The 18,785-nt window shown below is 42.6% G+C and overlaps 2 protein-coding genes across 6 annotated transcripts in view; one reads left to right on the top strand and one right to left on the bottom strand.

The window, feature by feature from the left end:
• Positions 1 to 5,446, bottom strand: part of c14h4orf33 (chromosome 14 C4orf33 homolog) — a 37,150-nt gene extending 31,704 nt beyond the window's left edge. For 2 of the 3 annotated variants that reach the window (XM_072584075.1, XM_072584073.1), the window contains exon 1: positions 5,318 to 5,437. The gene's annotated coding sequence lies outside the window, so the exon portion shown is untranslated. Of the gene's footprint in view, positions 1 to 5,317 lie in introns of all 3 variants that reach the window. The other variant, XM_072584074.1, reaches the window with a different exon arrangement.
• Positions 5,442 to 18,785, top strand: part of sclt1 (sodium channel and clathrin linker 1) — a 109,104-nt gene continuing 95,760 nt past the window's right edge. For 2 of the 3 annotated variants that reach the window (XM_072584068.1, XM_072584069.1), the window contains exon 1: positions 5,442 to 5,560. The gene's annotated coding sequence lies outside the window, so the exon portion shown is untranslated. The remainder of the gene's footprint in view (positions 5,561 to 18,785) is intronic. The other variant, XM_072584071.1, reaches the window with a different exon arrangement.

Genomic DNA, 18,785 nt, shown 5'->3' with positions numbered 1-18,785 from the left:
TTAAAGTGTCTACAAAGTTTTTAGCTTTATCCGCTGAGTCAAATGTATAAACTGAGTCCTCGTGGCTGAAACGGAGCACTGCGGGATATCTCATGGAGTACAGGATGCCCAGGTTCCTGAGCCTCTTTTTAACTTCATCGGTGGCTCAGTGGTTAGTACTGCTGCCTCACAGCACCAGGGCCCCAGGTTCGATTCTAGCCTTGGGCGACAGTCTGTGTGGAGTTTGCACATTCTCCCTGTGTCTGCGTGGGTTTCCTCCTGGTACTCCAGTTTCCTCCCACAGTCCAAAGATGTGCAGGTTAGTGAATTGGCTATGCTAAATTGCCCATAGTGTTAAGTGCATTAGTCAGAGGGAAATGGGACTGGGTGGGTTACTCTTCAGAGGGTCAGTGTGGACTTGTTGGGCTGAAGGGTCTGTTTCCACACTGTAGGGAATCTAATCTGAAGGACTTCCTCATTCAAATTACAGCTGCAAAGAAATCCTGGAAAAACATAATTTACAACCTCTTGTACAGCAGTGCCTGCTGATCTTTTTCCCAGGGATCTGGATAATTCTATGACTTTTTGCTTGTCCTTATATGAGTGGAAGCGCACTAGGACAGAGCAGGGGCGCTGCACTGGCCCTGACCTGTGCACTGTAACCTGATGCGCCCTTTTAATCTGAAGCTTGCTGGACTCGATGTGAAGGCCCAAAAACCTTGTCAGCCAGCTTTCAAAGAAGCTCACTGGCTGCTCACACTCCTCACCTTCAGGGAGCCCGACAATTCGGAGATTTATCCTCCAATCTCGATTTTCAAGGTCGTTGATATGATCTCGCAAGGCTCGCACCTCTCGCTCCAGCACCTGGAACTGACGGGATGAGGACTCCATCACAGCTTCCGAGGCCTCAGTTCAACCCTCCACCTCCTCTAGCCTTTCCCTGAGGCCCTGGATCTCCTGCTCATGCTTCTGCAGCATGCATACAATAGGTTGGACCTGGGCACGAATCTCCCCACGGATCTCCTCAATCGCAGCCCCAACTTTCAAGGTAAGTCTCTCCATCGTCGCAGCAAACTCCTGTGAGACTGTCAAGTTCCCCGGGGGGTTCAGGAGAGGCTGCTGCTGCTGCATTCTCTGGTGTGGTAGGAGCTGCAGGGGAGCTACTGTTTGCTCACTCCTTTTCCCTTTGGCACCCTTCCCACTCTCAAATATTAACAAATATGTGTTCTGTCAGGTTTTAAACTAATAATTCCACCACATAAGTTGGCCAAGGATGGCAAAAAACACCAGTATGCCTCAGCTGTTAGGCAGAGCTGTCCACAGCAGTCCTACAGAATCGCCGCCATCTTACCGAGTCCAGAAATCAGAGCTAACGTTTCTCGTCTGGTGATCCCTCCTAAGGATGAGAAAAAGAAAGGGGAACTGCTGCACTGTCCAAGGTGCTGCCTTTCAAATGAGGTAAACTAAGGTCCATCTGTCTTCTCAAGTGAAAGTAAAAGGTGCCATATTACAACCCAAAAAGTGGTGAGAGTTGGGCTTGTTCTCCCCAGTATTCTACTCAACAACTTTTTTCCCAAACTAACAACACTAGTAAGTAGGTAAAAACAATGACTGCAGATGCTGGAAACCACCCGCACCAATCAACCAAACCACCCCGTGGCCCAACATTTCAACTCCCCCTCCCATTCTGCCGAGGACATGGAGGTCGTGGACCTCCTTCACCGCCGCTCCCTCACCACCAGATGCCTGGAGGAAGAACGCCTCATCTCCCGCCTCGGAACACTTCAACCCCAGGGCATCAATGTGGACTTCAACAGTTTCCTCATTTCCCCTTCCCCCACCTCACCCTAGTTCTAAACTTCCAGCTCAGTAACTGTCCCCTTGACTTGCCCGGACTTGTCCTACCTGCCTATCTTCTTTTCCACCTATCCACTCCACCCTCTCCTCCTTGACCTATCACTTTCATCCCCTCCCCCACTCACCCATTGTACTCTATGCTGCTTTCTCCCCACCCCTACCCTCCTCTAGCTTATCTCGCCACGCTTCAGGCTCACTGCCTTTATTCCTGATGAAGGGCTTTTGCCCGAAACGTCGATTTCGAAGCTATTTGGATGCTGCCTGAACTGCTGTGCTCTTCCAGCACCACTAATCCAGAACACTAGTAAGTAGACCATCTGATCATTACCAGATTATCACTCAAGATCCTTCTGTGAAATTTGGCTTTCACTTCTTGATTACAATACAGATTGCACTTCAAAGGTATGTCAATGATTGTCCATTGGTTTTCTCATTAGGGTCTTTTTAGAGGATACATTCGTGGCTAATGCCACAAGTTTGTGCCATATGTGCAAGGGCAGCATTTTCTAAATTCTTATTGAGGCTGCATGGTCAGAAGGTAGAGGACTGATGTGACATCATGGGTGAAACTGCATACGCACAGATGCAGCACAATGACCATATTATATTTGGGAACATACGCTCCATTTGGACTGTTATCTCTACAGGATCACAACAAAGTCCATTTGCAATACATCAACCCTATCAAACTTCCCTATTTCAAATCAATTTGATCAAGCTAGCTAAATGAAAATTACTTGGAATAAATTGGGAGTCTTGTGGCATGGTCACCGCATCCCTTCCTTTGAGCAGAAGGTTGGGTTCAAGTCCCACCTATTCCCCGAAGTGTGTGGCTTTCTTTAATGAATCTCTCCTTGGTTAAGTGGCTGTTAATCTTGTGACAGATTATAATTTCTAATGGCTTTATGCCACCAAGGCTAAAAGGTTACACCCGAAACACTGACTTCTCCACCTCTTGCTGCTGCCTGCCTGCTATGTTCTTTCAGCCTCCTGTTTGTCTACCAAGGCTAAACTAGGCAGGCTTGCAGTTGCTCATTTATCTTTACACAATTTTTTGAACAAATGTGTAACTTTGCAATTTCCAAAAATTCTACTGGAATGGATTTCTTAATTGGTTATGAGATTGCTAGACATGGCTGGAGGGTTTTAATATGTGCTTTAGGCCCAGCTCATCAAAACTTCTATATCACTATTACCATTTTCCTTGATTGCTATAATCAACTTTCATTGTGGGTATAGATAAGAGCAGCTTTTGAATGAACTAATAATTTAGAAATTACATGAGAAGTAACAGCCCTTATTACAATCGTAACAATACTTACAATTGTGATGAAGTTAAAAAATCACAACACCAGGTTATAGCCCAACAGGTTTAATTGGACTATAACCTGGTATTGAGAGACTTTTAACTTTGTACACCCCAGTTCAACACCAGCATCTCCATATCATGACTACAATTGTGATGCATTCTTACATTATTACAGTCACATATAACATGATTATGCTTTTAGTTATGTACCAGTACAATATTTTTAAGTACAACATTTGTAAGAGTTTTGCAATAGGTGCACTGATAAACTTTTTAATTACCTTTAAAAGAGAACCAAAGTCTTGTGAAAGCCTTTCAGCGAACTGTGTTTATTTGTAAACACAAACTATTTCATAATGCTTTATACTGCACTTGCAAAACCGTGACAAATGGGATGGAGTTGAAGAAACATACACTTTAAAGGAGGCACCCAATATTGGTTTGTACTGAGATATATTACATTTGTATGCATTGTGGAAACAGATAATTACCAATGAGAAATACAAATCAAAAGTCACTGGTTTCTAAAGTTTCAAACTATTGCAACCATTCCCTTGGGAAAACTTCACAACCCTGGTTCTTCACCCCCTATTCCTCCTCTTTCTGGGTTCCTGTCTCATACTACCCCAACAGGCCCCTATCCATACACCCACCTTGGCCCCTATTTCAACTTCACCTCATCCTGCCTGGGTGCTCATATCCATTTAGCATCTATCCACATTCTACACTATTCTTTGCCTCTTTTCCAACTCCACCAAACTCTGGGTGCCAGTCACAAATCTAGGCTTCTGTCCTAATTCCATTACAGTGAGCAGACATGCAAGTTGACTCAGCGCAATCCTGCTGTTCTATTCACTGTTCTAATGCCTTGACAATTTCCTACAAATAATTTAAACTTAACAAAGATTTTTTGGCAAAGATAAACTGGGCCTGTGAAAGAAAGTCTGTCTGAAATGCAAGTTCTTTTCTATAACCGCTAATAACTCACATATAGCAGACCTGCATCTCCTCACTCCAGCCCATCCTGCCTTTAAAACTACCACTTCTGCACCAAGGGCTCCATTGCTGGATACCTTTTCAAATGATCCTGAAAGACATCATTGCATGGCCTTACAGCTTCAACATCCCTTCCCCAGACAAAAATGTGCATTATCTCAGTGCACCAACCTCCCATAACCTTTCAACATGGCCCAGCTTTGACTTTTGAATAACTGGCTAACTGAGCTTCCACCCCGTTTTCTGGGATCCTTTGCAAACCACTGGCCTGGCCTGGCCTGTCTGCACCATATCCCATTCTTCAGGGGTCTCTGTCCCAACATCTGACACTGCACTCCTTCTCTATCCTTGGCCCAACTTATGCTCAACGCATCCTTGATCTCTAAAATTTACCCTCAGCACCTTTACTCATTCCCACCCCAATCCGGGCCCCTATACATTCTCAGTCTCTAATCCTACAACTTCTCCAATACCACTGCCGCGCTCCCCCCGACCCCATCCCATCCTCCCACTCATGACTTCAATTCCTACTTTTGGTTCCTATTGCCAAACCCCATTCTGGGCCCTATACCTACACAGTCACTATTCTCACTCCACCTCACTCTGAGCTCATAGACACATTCTGTCTCTAACCCAAATCCCATCCTACTCAAAGCCCCTTGAAATAACTCCACAGGCAACAGCCTTCCATCACTAAATCATCCTTTATTTACACATGCATAGTCCTTGACACTAGTCCATTTCCCTCAGAGACTGCTCATAGTGTGAACAGCACCTGACCCTCCTGTTTATATCTGTCAATCAGCGCTCCAAGTTAACAGCCTCAATCAGGGAATTCATAATCTGTGACGTCCACCTGGCTGACCTCATTACCATCATTACAACCTGGTCTCATGTCAATCCCACCTGGGCCTAAATATTTTAAAATCTCTATTCCTAGCCTCACCGCATTCTGGCCATTTATTCCACCTCTAGACTTCCAATCCCACTCCTATCCTCACCCTCAGCCCCCTCCCTGTCTCTTGTGAAGTTTAAAGCAATGACGACAGACATGTCAATCACTCTTTAAAGGTCACAGGGCGTCAGCCTGGATAGAAACTCCTGGATGGATCAAAAGTTATTTCATACTCTGTAATAACTTATTATTCCGTGAGTGTGTTGTTCTTTGACACTTACAAAGGATCAGATTCGTCTAGAAAACTGCCTTTGGTGTTCTGTCGATGGCTCCAGCTGGATTAAACCGATGTGAATGGGTGGGTAAATAAATAAACAAACACTGACAGGAAGCAGCTGGGGGAACCGGATCCTCCCGCGGAACTCCACTCGGGGTTATTCTTTCCCCCCGGAAGGTTCAATTTGGTGACAACACCGAGCTGTTCGGCGGTTTTTTAAAAAAGATCCGAGCGCCGGAAGAAGGGGGTGAGTGTGTGCGGCCTGTCCCGGTGGGGGAAAAAAAAAGCGTCGGTTAAATAAAACGGCGACAGCGGATGATTGTGCGGTGATTGATTTTTAAGGGTGACGTCTCGGCTTCAACTGCGGTCGGTGTCGGTTTGTTTATGGGGGAGGGGAGGACGGGGAGACCCGCCAGAGCTTTTATCATCAGGTCAGTGCCCTCCGGCCACGCCCCATTTCCATGGGAACTAGGCTCCGCCCTCTCCCGGTCCGTCTCCAGGGGTATTTGGCCCCGCCCCCTCTCCATTCCGGCTCCATGAGTGCCTGGCCCCGCCCCCTCTCCATTCCGGCTCCTTGAGTGCCTGGCCTCGCCCCCTCACTACACGTCTCCAAGAGTACCTCTTCCAGCCTCCCTCCCCGTTCCGTCTCCTGGGGTATCGGGCCCCTCCTTCAACCATATCTCCGTCAATACCTGGCCACGCCGGCATCGTCTCCTAGGGAACTTGGCTCCGCCCCCTCCGTCTCCTGGTGTTCCTGGCCCCGCCTCCAACTTGTCACCTGGGGAACTTGGCCCCTCCCCTCCGTCTCCTGGTGTACCTGGCCCCGCCTCCACGTCACCTGGGGAACTTGGCCCCGCCCCCTCCGTCTCCTGGTGTACCTGGCCCCGCCTCTATCTTGTCACCTGGGGAGCTTGGCGCCGCCCCAGCCTATCTCCTAGGTAACCGGCTCCTCACTCCGCCAGTCTCCAGGGGAACCTTTCGAATGGATGGGAGTAGCCATTAAGTTGTTTCAGTCTCTATAAGATGCTGCCAGTCCAGCCATTTCAGTTTTTATTTCAAATTCTTAGCCTCTGCAGTATTTTACTTCTGTGTAACAGAAGACTTCTTGCTGTAATCTTCCATTGAAACTGTTTTTTTGTTTTTTTTAAAAAGAGAATTGGTTTCAATATAAGGAAAGAATAAATAGGAACCTGAGAGGCAAATTTTTCATTTGATGGTGGTACACAAATGGAATGAGTAGCCAATGTAAGTGGTTGAGGTGGTTACATTATCATTTAAAAGGCATTTGGACAAATACATGACAGGAAAGGTTTAGAAGGACATGGGCCAAGTGCATTGAAATGGGGTTAGTGTGCATGGACATTTTGGTTGTCATGGACCACTTGTGCTGAAGGGCCTGTGTCTGTGCTGTAGGACTCTATGAATCTCTGTAGATACAGCAACAAATTACTCTGGCTGCTGGTAATCTGATTGGATTACAAAATTAAAAATCTCACAACACCAGGTTATAGTCCAACAGGTTTATTTGGAAGCAGTAGCGTTTGGACCACTGCTTCATCAGGTGGTTGTGGAGTATACTATTGTATGACACAGAATTTATAGCAAAAGCTTACAGTGTGATGTAACTGAAATTATATAGATTAAAAAAGACCTGAATTGTTTAAGTCTCTCATCTTTTAGAATGGGCATGTTGGTTTAAGTTCTTTCATATGTAAGTCTTTAAGTTTGTACACCCCAGTCCAACACTGGCACCTCCAAATCATGATTAGATTACAGAGAGTTTTGGATCGGCAGTGATCCTCTTAAATGGCGGAACAGGCTCTAGGGGCCGAATGGCCTACTCTTGTTTCTATTTCCTATGGCGTGAATGAGTTGAACGGTCTGCTAATTGTTTGAAAGAAAATTTAAGTCTTTTAGGATACTAATTTTGGGAACTAATTGGAAACGAGAAGGGTGAATACTTTTCAGCTCTGAAGGAGTAGCTGAAAATATTCTCCCTTCTTTGTTTGCACAATATTGGTTTGTTGGTTCTTTTTCTACTTCAGCAGCATTGCTTTATGTAGAGAAGGTTGTGTCTTATCATCCTGATTGACTTTTTGAGGAAGTGACGAAAATGTTTGAGGGCAGGGACGGTAGATGTTGTACCACCCTCAATGCCTTTGTCAAGGTCCTTCATGGCAGGCTGATACAAAAGTTGAAGTCACGAAGGATCCATGATGCACTGGTGAGATGGATACAGAAATAGTTTTAGTCATAGAAGACAGAGTAGTGGTGGAAGGGTTGGAGATCTGAGACCAGTGGTGTTCTGCAGGAATTAGTGCTGGGACCCCTGTTGTCTGTAATATGATTTGGGGGAGAATATGGGTGGCCTAATGAGTAAGTTTGTGATGACACAAAGATTGAGTGAACTGCACATAAAGAGGTACAGAGGTACAGATAGGTTGCAAGTTCGGATGGAAAAATTGGCAGATGGCGTTGAATCCCGACAAATGCGAGGTGATGTGTTTTGGAAGGTTTCAGGAGAGAAATATATAGTAAATGGCAGAATACTTAGTAGCATTGACATACAGTGAGATCGAGGCGTACAGGTCCACAGTTCTCTGAAAGTGGCAACACAAGTGGGTAAGGTGGTCAAGAAGGCATGTAGCATGCTTGCCTTCATTTGATGGAGCATAGAGTATAAAAATTAGCAAGTCATGTTGCAGCTGTATGGAACTTTAGATAAGTCACATTTGGAATATTGTGTACAGTTCTGGTTGTCACACTACGAGAATGATGTGGCGGCTTTTGGAGAGAGTACAGAAACAGTGTACCAGAATGTTGCCTGATCTGGAGGGTATTAGCTATGAGGATAGATTGGACAAACTTTGTTTACACTTGAATATCAGAGGATGAGTGGTGACCTGACAATAGTTTACAAAATTATGAGAGGCATGGATAGAATGGATATTAGAGTTTTTTTACCCAGGGTAGAATTGTCAATTAATAGGGAATTTGGTTTAAGGTAATTGGAGGGAGGCTGAAAGGAGAGGTGAGAGGCAAAAGCTTTAGTTGTGGTGGATGACCAACCAAAGGAAAGAGAGAGCTTGCATTTGTATAGTTCATTTGACAACCTCAGGATGTGCATTAAATTAACGTATTTCTTGACAACAACCACTGATATACTGCAGGATTCACAACAATCAAATTGCTGCCCAATTTGGATGTCAGAGCCCAGCACATGGGTGAAAAAGATAAGGCTGTAGCATTTGCTACAATCTTCAGCCAGAAGTGCAAGTGGATGATCCATCTTGGCATCCTCCAGAGAACCCCATTTTGCAGATATCAGTCTTCAGCCAATTTGATTCACTCCATGTAATATCAAGAAACAGTTGGAAGTACTGGATACTGCAATGGCTGTGGGCCCAGTCAACAACCCGGCAATAGTACTGAAGACTTGTGCTCCAGAACTTGCTGCATCCCCAGCCAAGTTGTTCAAGTAAAGCAATAACACTGGCATCTACTTGACAATGTTGAAAATTACCCAAGTAAGTCCTGGACACACAAAGCAGGACAAATCCAACCTGGTCAAATACTATCTCATCAGTGAAGCCTCTATCATTCATAAAGTGATAGAAGGTATTATCAACATAATCTGCTCAGCACTAACCTGGTCACTAATACCAGGTTAGAGGTCAGTCATTTCAGCTCCAGGCTCTGTGGAAATTTCTCAGGGTAGTGTCCTGGGCCCAACCATCTTCAGCTGCTTCATCAATAATCCTCTCTCCTTCATTTTGTCAAAAGTGGAAATGTTAACTGATAACTACACAATATTTAGCACTGCTCACAACTCCTCAGATACTGAAGCAGTCCATATCCAATTGCAGAAGGACCTGTACAATATCCAGACTTTAGCAGTCAAGTGGCAGGTAACATTTGCACCACACAAATGCCAGACAATGACCATCTCCAGTAGGAATAATCCATCATTCCTTGACACTCAATGGCATTATCATCACTGAAATCCCTACTATCAACATCCTGGGAGTTTATATTGACCAGAATCTAAACCAGACTCACCAAATTGACCAGAGTCTGAACTGAACTCACCAAATTGGAATTAGTTCAGTTTAGGGTACCTGATTGGTATGGACAAGTTTCCGTACTTGTCCATATGACTCTGACTAAATGCAGTGGTACAGGGAGCAGGCTAGTCGTCCTGCAGTGAGTAATTTTTATCTCCTGACTCTCCAAAGCCAGTCACCATTGACAAGAAACAAGTCAGGAGTATGATGGAATGCTCCCACAATGCTAGATGTGTGCAGTTCCAACAGCACTGCAGAATAACGCAGGTTGACACCATCCAGGATAATGCAGCTGCTTGATCAGTACCACACCCACAAACATCTACTCCCTCTTCCCAACAATGCTCAACTGCAGTGTGTACCGTCTACAAAATTCGCTGCAGAAATTTACCAAAGGTCCTTAGAAAACATCTTCCAAACCCACAGCCATTATCATCTAGAAGGCAAGGGCTGCAGAAAAATGGGAACTCCACCATCTGCATTTTTCTGTCCTAGCCATGTATCATTGGGACAAAATTCTGAAATTCCCTCTGCATAACATTGTGAGAGTACTGTTATGAAGACGTGGGTGTACTGTACCTCTAAGAGAGCTAAACGCTAGCAGTGACAGCACCAAGTATTCTCAATAAGCTACAGTGTAACAGGTCCTCCAGCTACTGGGGAAACGACAAAACTAATTAAAATGAATTAGGCCAATCAGTTTAAATTATACCCCAAAAAATACCAAACTCTAATCCAGTTTGAATATTGACAATCTTAAAAGCCAACAATATTAAATGACACAATCCAATGTTTTGGGGGTATAAGACCAGGTATAATTTAACAGTTGAGAGGAGAACTACCAAGCTACCAGAATGTAAAAAGACTCCCTGAAAAATAGCTGTCTTAAAAATATCTTTATCGATCAGTAACCTGTGAAGCATAATCCCTAAGAAGAAGAAAATAAGACACAGGAAAATCCAAATAGAAGAAGCGAAAGCTGCCTGGTTTTGAGATAAGAAGTTTTGTAAATCTTAATTGGGAGTTTTATCGGACTAATATACTGGAAGGGGAAGGTTAATGATAGATTAGAGGACAGAGTTGTAAATAGTTGTTAGTTGTTCTCTGTTATACTTTAAGAAATAAAGTTGTTAATTTTTACTTTAAATTGTGCTTGGCCTCTCGAATTTTCACAGATTACTGCATGGGATACTTCTTTTCTGTGTTGCTGGTTTTAAACTAAGCAGGAGAGTTTACCCCACATTGTAACAGTAATCACAGTGATTACCCTATCAACCTGGGTGGCAACTTTCCGGGATCTGTGCACATGGACACCAAAATCTCTCTGCTCATCTACACTACTTCGAATCTTACCATTAGCCCAGTACTCTGTATTCCTGTTAGTCCTTCCAAAGTAAATCACCTCACACTTTTCCACATTAAACTTCATTTGCCACCTCTTAGCCCAGCTCTACAGCTTATCTATGTACCTCTGTAACCTGCAACAGCCTTTGTCACTATCCACAACTCCACCAACCTTTGCATCTTCTGCAAATTTACTAACACATCCTTCCATGCCCTTATCCAGGTCATTTATAAAAATGACAAACAGCAGTGGCCTCAAAACACATCCTTGTGGTACACCACTAGTAACTGAACTCCATGCTGAACATTTCCCATCAACCACCACACTCTGTCTACTTTCAACTAGCCAACATCTGATCCAAACCACTAAATCACCCTCAATCCCATGCCTCTGTATTTTTGCAATAGTCTACCATGGGGAACCTTCTCAAACGGCTTACTGAAATCCATATATACCACATCAACTGCTTTACCTTCATCTGCCTGTTTGCTCACCACCTCAAATAACTCAATAAGGTTTGTGAAGCATGACCTAACCTTCACAAAACCGTGTTGACTATTTCTAATCAACCTATTCCTCTCTAGATGATTATAAATCCAACCTATTATAGCCTTTTCCAACACTTTACCCACAACCGAAGTAAGGTTCATTAGTCTATAATTACCAGGGTTGTCTCTACTCCCCTTCTTGAACAAGGGAACAACATTTGTTGTCCTTCAGTCTTCTGGCACAATTCCTGAAGACGACATAAGGATAGAAGCCAAAGGCTCTGCAATTTCCTCCCTGGCTTCCCAGAGAATCCTAGGATAAATCCCATCCAGCCCAGGGGACGTATCTATTTTCACACTTTCCAGAACTGCTAATACCACCTCCTTGTCAACCTCAGTCCCATCTAGTCTAGTAGCCTGTATCACTGTATTCTTCTCAACAACATTGTCTTTTTCCAGTGTGAATACTGATGAAAAATACTCATTAAGCACTTCCCCTTTCTCCTCGGACTCCACACACAACTCCCCACTACTGTCCTTGATTGGCCCTAATCTTTCTCTAATCATTCTGTTATTCCTGATATACCTATGGAAAACTTTAGGGTTTTCCTTGATCCTATCTGCCAGTAACTTCTCTTGCCCCCTCCTGGCTCTGCTTTGCTCTCTATTTAGGTCTTTCCTGGATAATTTGTAACTCTCAAGCGCCCTAACCGAGCCTTCATGTTTCATCCTTACATAAGCATTCTTCTTCCTCTTGACAAGAGATTCAATTTCTTTAGTAAACCACAGCTCCCTCGCTTGACATCTTCCTCCCTGCCTGACAGGTACATACTTACCAATGACACAGAGTAGCTGTTCCTTGAATAAGCTCCACATTTCAGTTGTGCCAATCCCCTGCAGTTTCCTTCCCCATTCTATGCATCCTAAATCTTTCCTAATTGCATCATAATTATCTTTCCCCCAACTATAACTTTTACCCTGTAGTATATACCTATCCCTTTCCATGACTAAAGTAAACATAAACGAATTGTAGTCACTATCACCAAAGTGCTCACCTACGTCCAAATCTAGCACCTGGCCAGGTTCATTACCTAGTACCAAATCCAATGTGGCCACACCCTTGTTGGCCTGTCTACATGCTATGTCGGGAAACCATCCTGCACACATTGGATAAAAACGTACCCATCCAAAGTACTCAAACTAGTATTTCCAGTCAATATTCGTAAAGACCCCATAACAATTACCCTGTTACTCTGGCTCCTATCCAGAATTATCTTTGCTGTCATTTCCTCTATATCTCTAGAACTATTCAGAGGGCTATAGAAAACTCCCAACAGGGTGATCTCTCCTTTCCTGTTTCTAACCTCAGCCCATACTATTTCAGTAGACAAGTCCTCAAACGTTCTTTCTGCCACCATAATACTGTCCTTGACTAACAATGCCACACCTCTCCGTCTTTTACCGTCTCCTCTGTTCTTACTAATATCGTTCTTAAAATATGTGTTTTGATTGATGATGTTTTAAAAATATATGGCATATGATGATCTGAAATACACTGTCTGAAAAGAATTGTAAAACAAAATTCTATTTATTCTTGGGAAAAGTATTTAAAAATTTACAGAACTATTCATGAGAAAAGAGCTATACACTGATACAAAAAGAACAGCTCTTCAAGGAGCCAGCTGGCACCATCACAATACACTGAATGGCCTTCTATGCTGTATAATTCTTTGAAATTCTGGTGATAACTACCTGTAAAAATGTTATGTTGGCCACAAATTATGCTTGAATGAAGATTAAATCTTAGAGTATGCAAACAGGCGTAAGTCTAGTGTTTATTTTGTTTGTTAATTGGGTTTGGAGGAGACACTTGTGCAACTGGACTAGAACATCTTTTCTGAGGTGCAGTGCCCAATACTAATCACAGTACTCATGATGGGATCAGACTAAGGCTCATTCAAGTGAAACATAACTTCATTCCTTTACAATCCAGCTCCTTCAAGAGAGAAACCAGCATCATATTGCTTTTTCTACTTATTTGCCAATTATTAATGACTTACATAGCTAGACTCCCAAATCTCGATGCCGTTCTATAATTCCTAGCTTCCTCCATTCAGAAAATACCGATTTATCTTCCTTCTATTCAAAGTGATGACCTTGAATGTGCTAAATCAACATAGTTTTGCTTACTGACCTGTCTAATTTAGGGTCATCAGCAAACTTGGAAATACATCTCTTTAGCCAATGTTACCCACCTTATTGTTTCGTTATTGTAAAGTGAAATTTGGAGGAGGGGTGTCTTGAGTATTAAGCGCAAAAAGATTGCACATTCATGAATTTGAGCATAAATAGTAATTATGGATGAGAATTAATTTGTCTGTTGTTTTCTGTGGTGGGAATGGCACTGGGAAAAGACTGTGAATGAATCAAAATAATAGGAGGCATTTGAATCACCGTGTTTGTGCCAGCTTTCTGAAAGTTATCCAATTAGTCCCACTTTTCTGATGATTCCCAAAGCTGTGTTATGTCTCTTTGTTCAAGTATGTACTGAATTCCATTTTTAAAGATGCTAATGAATTTGGTTCCACCACTCTTTCTAGTCATGTATTCCAAATCATAATCACTTCCAAAGTAATAAGCTGTAATTCATTATCTTGTTTGAGTCAAGTCTTCATTATTAACACTCATGAGCTTACAACTCATTTTCATCTCCCCCTGATTCTGCTTCAATATAATCTGTACCTTTAAATATCACCAAACCAACCTCCAATAACATCCTGTGCCATTAGGAACAGCTTCTGCCTACTCTGTTAAAACTCTTCATAATGTTAAATATTTTTATTACATCTCTCAATATCTTTTTGTGCTTTAAGGAGAATAATCCAAGCTTCTCTAGTTTCTTCTCATAGCTTATGCTTCTATTAAAGGTCCTCTGCACTCTCTTCAAATTCCTCCCTCCATTGGATGCAACTGCAGCTGAGGAACAACCATTTTTATTTTATAAAGCATAATTTCCATCATTTTGAACACTTTACATCTCTCTGTATAAACTCAAGTATTCTTTGTGTCTCTTTAACAGTATTATCACCTTGTTACTCAGGGACCTTAGCCTTACCTATCCTACTCATAGGCATGTCTCTATTTGGACATATATAGCTATTTGAAAACCCAAATGTTAATCATTTACAATTTTACATGATGGCCTCTTCATCTCTTTCTCGCTTTGTTTTAGGTCTATAGTATATTCATAGCGGTGTAATAGCTTTACTTTCACCAGATAGATTTTGAACTCACATAAGACATCATCCTTTTCCAAGCCTGTATTATTACAGGTAGTTCTTCTATAACGTGATGGTTGAATTTTTGTGCAACCCCACATTATAGAAAAGTCACGCTTTAGAAACAACGCTTAAAGAGTTGGAGATGTAATCGTGTTACAGCCAACGTGCGTTTTAAAAGTTCACGCTTTAGAAATAGTGTCCCCAATTTGTCGATTTGCAATACAGTGAATTTGTGTTAACAAAACGTGCTTTATGGCGAACAACCTGTGCTACCATTTGTATCTTTCTTGAATATGTTGTGACCAAGGCCAGAGGACCTAGGAATTGTCTTTGTCTTAAACGTGAATCTTGGTAATCTTATATTTCTTATTCTAAATTTTTCCAAATGGAAACATCCCCTTAGAGTCTACCTTGTCAAGTCCACTTGGGATCTTTATAATATTGTGGTGAGAATTGTTGAATTCACATTCCGTTCCTTGTTTGAAATTATTGTTCTGTTATTAGCACAAGATTGTGTGGTAACTTATACCTATAGTTCAACAACAGATTTGAACTGTGTTTCTCCCCAATCTGATCCCACCTTTTACTGGACTATCTTTTTTCAAATACTATTGTCATTAGACAATAGCATTAGAACAATGCACCAGTCCTCTATCCTTGCTTTTCTACAATGCTTCAACTCAAATCACTGCAATTAGTTGAATCTTTCCCTCTCAGCACTAATTAACCTCCCCTGCAAAGTTTTTTGGTGTTGGCACTGTTTATAGGTTCCTCTAGCACTAGAACAGATTCCAATGCACCTTTGAACCTGAAATCTTACTTCCTACACCAAGCATGAGGGATTGTAAATATTTCACAGATTACCACTTCAGAGCTCCTGCTCTTTAGTACCCTGTCTCACTCGTAAAACTCTGTCTGTAAAATTTGAACACTACTTTTGTATCCTATGTTATTGATTATAGCATGGCTTCAATCTATTCCACTTTCACCTCAGCACAGAGCTCTGGACATATTCTGGGAGTACTCCAATATGATAGGTTAGATTAGATTACATTACATTACAATGTGGAAACAGGCCCTTCGGCCCACCAAGTCCACACCGACCTGCCGAAGCGCAACCCACCCATACCCCTACATTTACCCCTTACCTAACACTACGGGCAATTTAGCATGGCCAATTCACCTGGCCTGCACATCTTTGAACTGTGGGAGGAAACCCACGCAGACACGGGGAGAACGTGCAAACTCCACACAGTCAGTCGCCTGAGGCGAGAATTGAACCCAGGTCTCAGGCGCTGTGAGGCAGCAGTGCTAACCACTGTGCCACCGTGCTGCCCATATAGCATTATATAGCATTATAACTAACAAATTTCATCACCAAATCATATTACAACAAAAGCAGAATTTAGATGAAAATATGTAATCAGTTATGGAATCAGATGATATTCATAAACTAATGGAAATTCTCTTTTCCATTTGTTGTCAAAAGCCCTTGATTACACTTCAGCTTTGCAATCACCCACTAGAGGGTGTTCTAATCTATTGGATCTGTCACATGTGATCAAAAGGCATAGAGGGCTATTTTAACATGACCCACTATTGGGAAACCCTGGGATCAAGTGGGATGCTGACTTTAGATCCCCCTTATTTTGAGGCATTTTAATTACCCACCAGACTGGAAATTAATTAAATTGAACACGATATTAGTTTTACAACGTGCCCAATTTTGATTTCTATTGAAGTCAATGTGGTGAATTGTAAAATCAGCTCTGGTTTTCCACTGGTGAGGTAGGTTAAAATTTCCGCCTTGGAATATGAAAGCGTGTTCAGTAGTGTTGGTTGCTTGATCCATATCAATGTGTTTTTGGAGTAAAATGGTGCCTCATGACTTTAATGGCAAATCATGGCAGAGATTCAGTATGTGGATGTACCTACTAGAGAAGGAGCAAAACCTGACCAACTGTGGGGAAATAAGGCAGGGCAGACTACAGAGGTGTCAGTGGGGAAGCACTTTGAGGGTGGCGATCATAATTCTATTAGTTTCAGAATAGTGATGGAAAAGTTCAAGTTTCAAAATGGGGGAAGGTATTAGGCAAGAACTTTCAAACGTTGATATTCACAGGTAGTGGGTATTCAAAAGTGGGAAGTCTTCAAAAGTGAAATAACAAGAGTACAGAGATAGTATGTTCCTTTTTAGGGTGAAGGGCAAGGCTGGTAGATGTAGTGAAAGCTGGATGACCAGAGAAATTGAGGTTTTAATCAAGAAAAAGAAGGAAGCAGATGTCAGGTGTAGACAGCAGGGATCAAAAGAATCTCAAGAAGAGTATTAAGTCAGTAGAAGTATACTTAAGAGAGAAATTAGGAGGGCAAAAAGGGGACGTGAGATAACTTTGGCAAATAGAGTGAAGGAGAATCCAAAGGGATTCTACAAATAAATTAATGACAAAAGGGTAACTAGGGAGAGAATAGGGCCCCTTAAAGATCCACAAGGCCATCTATGTGTGGAACCACATGAGATGGGGGAGATACAAACTGAGTATTTTGCATCAGTATTTACTGTGGAGAAAGATTTAGAAGCTAGAGAACTTGCGGAAATAAATAGTGGCATTTTGAAAATGTCCTTATTACAGAGGAGGAGGTGCTTGATGTCTTAAAATGCATAAAAGTGGATAAATCTCTGGGACCTGATCAAATGTACCCTGGAACTTTGTGGGAAGCTAGGGAAATGATTGCTGGACCCTATGCTGAGGTATTTGTATCATTGATAGCTGCAGGTAAGGTGCCAGAAGATTGGAGGTTAGCTAACATGGTGCCACTATTTTAAAAAGGTAGTAAGGAAAAGCCAGGGAACTATAAACCGGTGAGTCTGATATCAGTGGTAGGCAAGTTGTTGGAGGGGATCCTGAAGGACAGGATTTACATGTATTTGGAAAGGCAAGGACTGTTTAGGGGTAGTCAACATGGCTTTGTGCGTGGGAAATGGTACCTCACTAACTTAATAGAGTTTTTTTTGAAGAAGTAACAAAGAGGATTGGTAAAGGTAGAGTGGTGGATGTGATCTTTATGAACTTCAGTAACGCGTTCAACAAGGTTCCGTGTGGTAGACTGGTTAACAAGGTTAGATCACATGGAATATGGGGAGAACTAGCCATTTGGATACAGAACTGGCTCGAAGGTAGAAGACAGAGGGTGGTGGTGAAGGGTTGTTTTTCACAATGGAGGCCTGTGACCAGTGGTGTGCCACCAGGATCGGTGCTGGGTCCACTGTTTTTTGTCATTTATCTAAATGATTTGGACATATAAATGGGCCGAGGAGTGGCAGATGGAGTTTAATTTCAACTAATGTGAGCTGCTGCATTTTGGAGGGGAAATCAGAGTAGGACTTTATACACTTAATGGTAAGGTCCTGGGGAGTATTGCTGAACAAAGAGACCGTGGAGTGCAGGTTCATAATTCCTTAAAAGCAGAATCACAGGTAGACAGGATAGAGAAGAAGGCATTTGATATGCTTGCCTTTATTGGTCAGTGCATTGAGTATAGGAGTTGAGAAGTCATATTGCGGCTGTACAGGACATTGATTAGGCCACTTTTCGAATACAGTGTTCAGTTCTGATTTCTCTGCTATAGGAAGGATGTTGTGAAACTTGAAAGGGTTCAGAAAAGATTTCCAAGGATGTTGCCAGGGTTGGAGGATTTGAACAAAGGGAGAGATTGAATCGGCTGGGGCTACTTTCTCTGGAGCATCAGAGGCTGAGGAGTGACTTGATAGAGGTTTATATAATCATGAGGGGCATGGATAGCCGAGTTCTTTTTCTCAGGGTAGCAGAGTCCAAACCTAGAGGGCATAGGTTTAAGGTGAGAGGGGAAAGATTTAAAAGTGCAACCTAAAGGACAACCTTTTCGTGCAGAAGGTGGTGCGTGTATGAAATGAGCTGCCAGAGAAAGTGGTGGAGGCTGGTACAATTCCAACATTTAAAAGGCATCTGGATGGGTACATGAATACAAAGGGTTTAGAGGGATATGGACCAAATGCAGGCATATGGGACTGGATTAACTTAGAATATGTGGTCAGCATGGATGGCTTGGACCAAAGGGTCCATTTCCCTGCTGTACAACTGTATGACTCTATGTGATCATCTCCATGGCGGGTGGGGGGTGGGGGTTGTTGTTGGCATTAGTGCATACGTAGCTAACATTCACCTAAAATATGCAGAACGAACAGATATTTGCTGATTGAGGTTGGTGGTACGCCTCCAGTGTATGCCCTCTTTTAGCTTCCCACAACTGAACGCGA

The sequence above is a fragment of the Chiloscyllium punctatum genome, chromosome 14 (assembly GCF_047496795.1).
Source record: "Chiloscyllium punctatum isolate Juve2018m chromosome 14, sChiPun1.3, whole genome shotgun sequence".
Lineage (NCBI taxonomy): Eukaryota > Metazoa > Chordata > Chondrichthyes > Orectolobiformes > Hemiscylliidae > Chiloscyllium > Chiloscyllium punctatum.
Note: the sequence above shows the minus strand (reverse complement) of the source record. Positions and strands in the feature narration are given on the sequence as shown.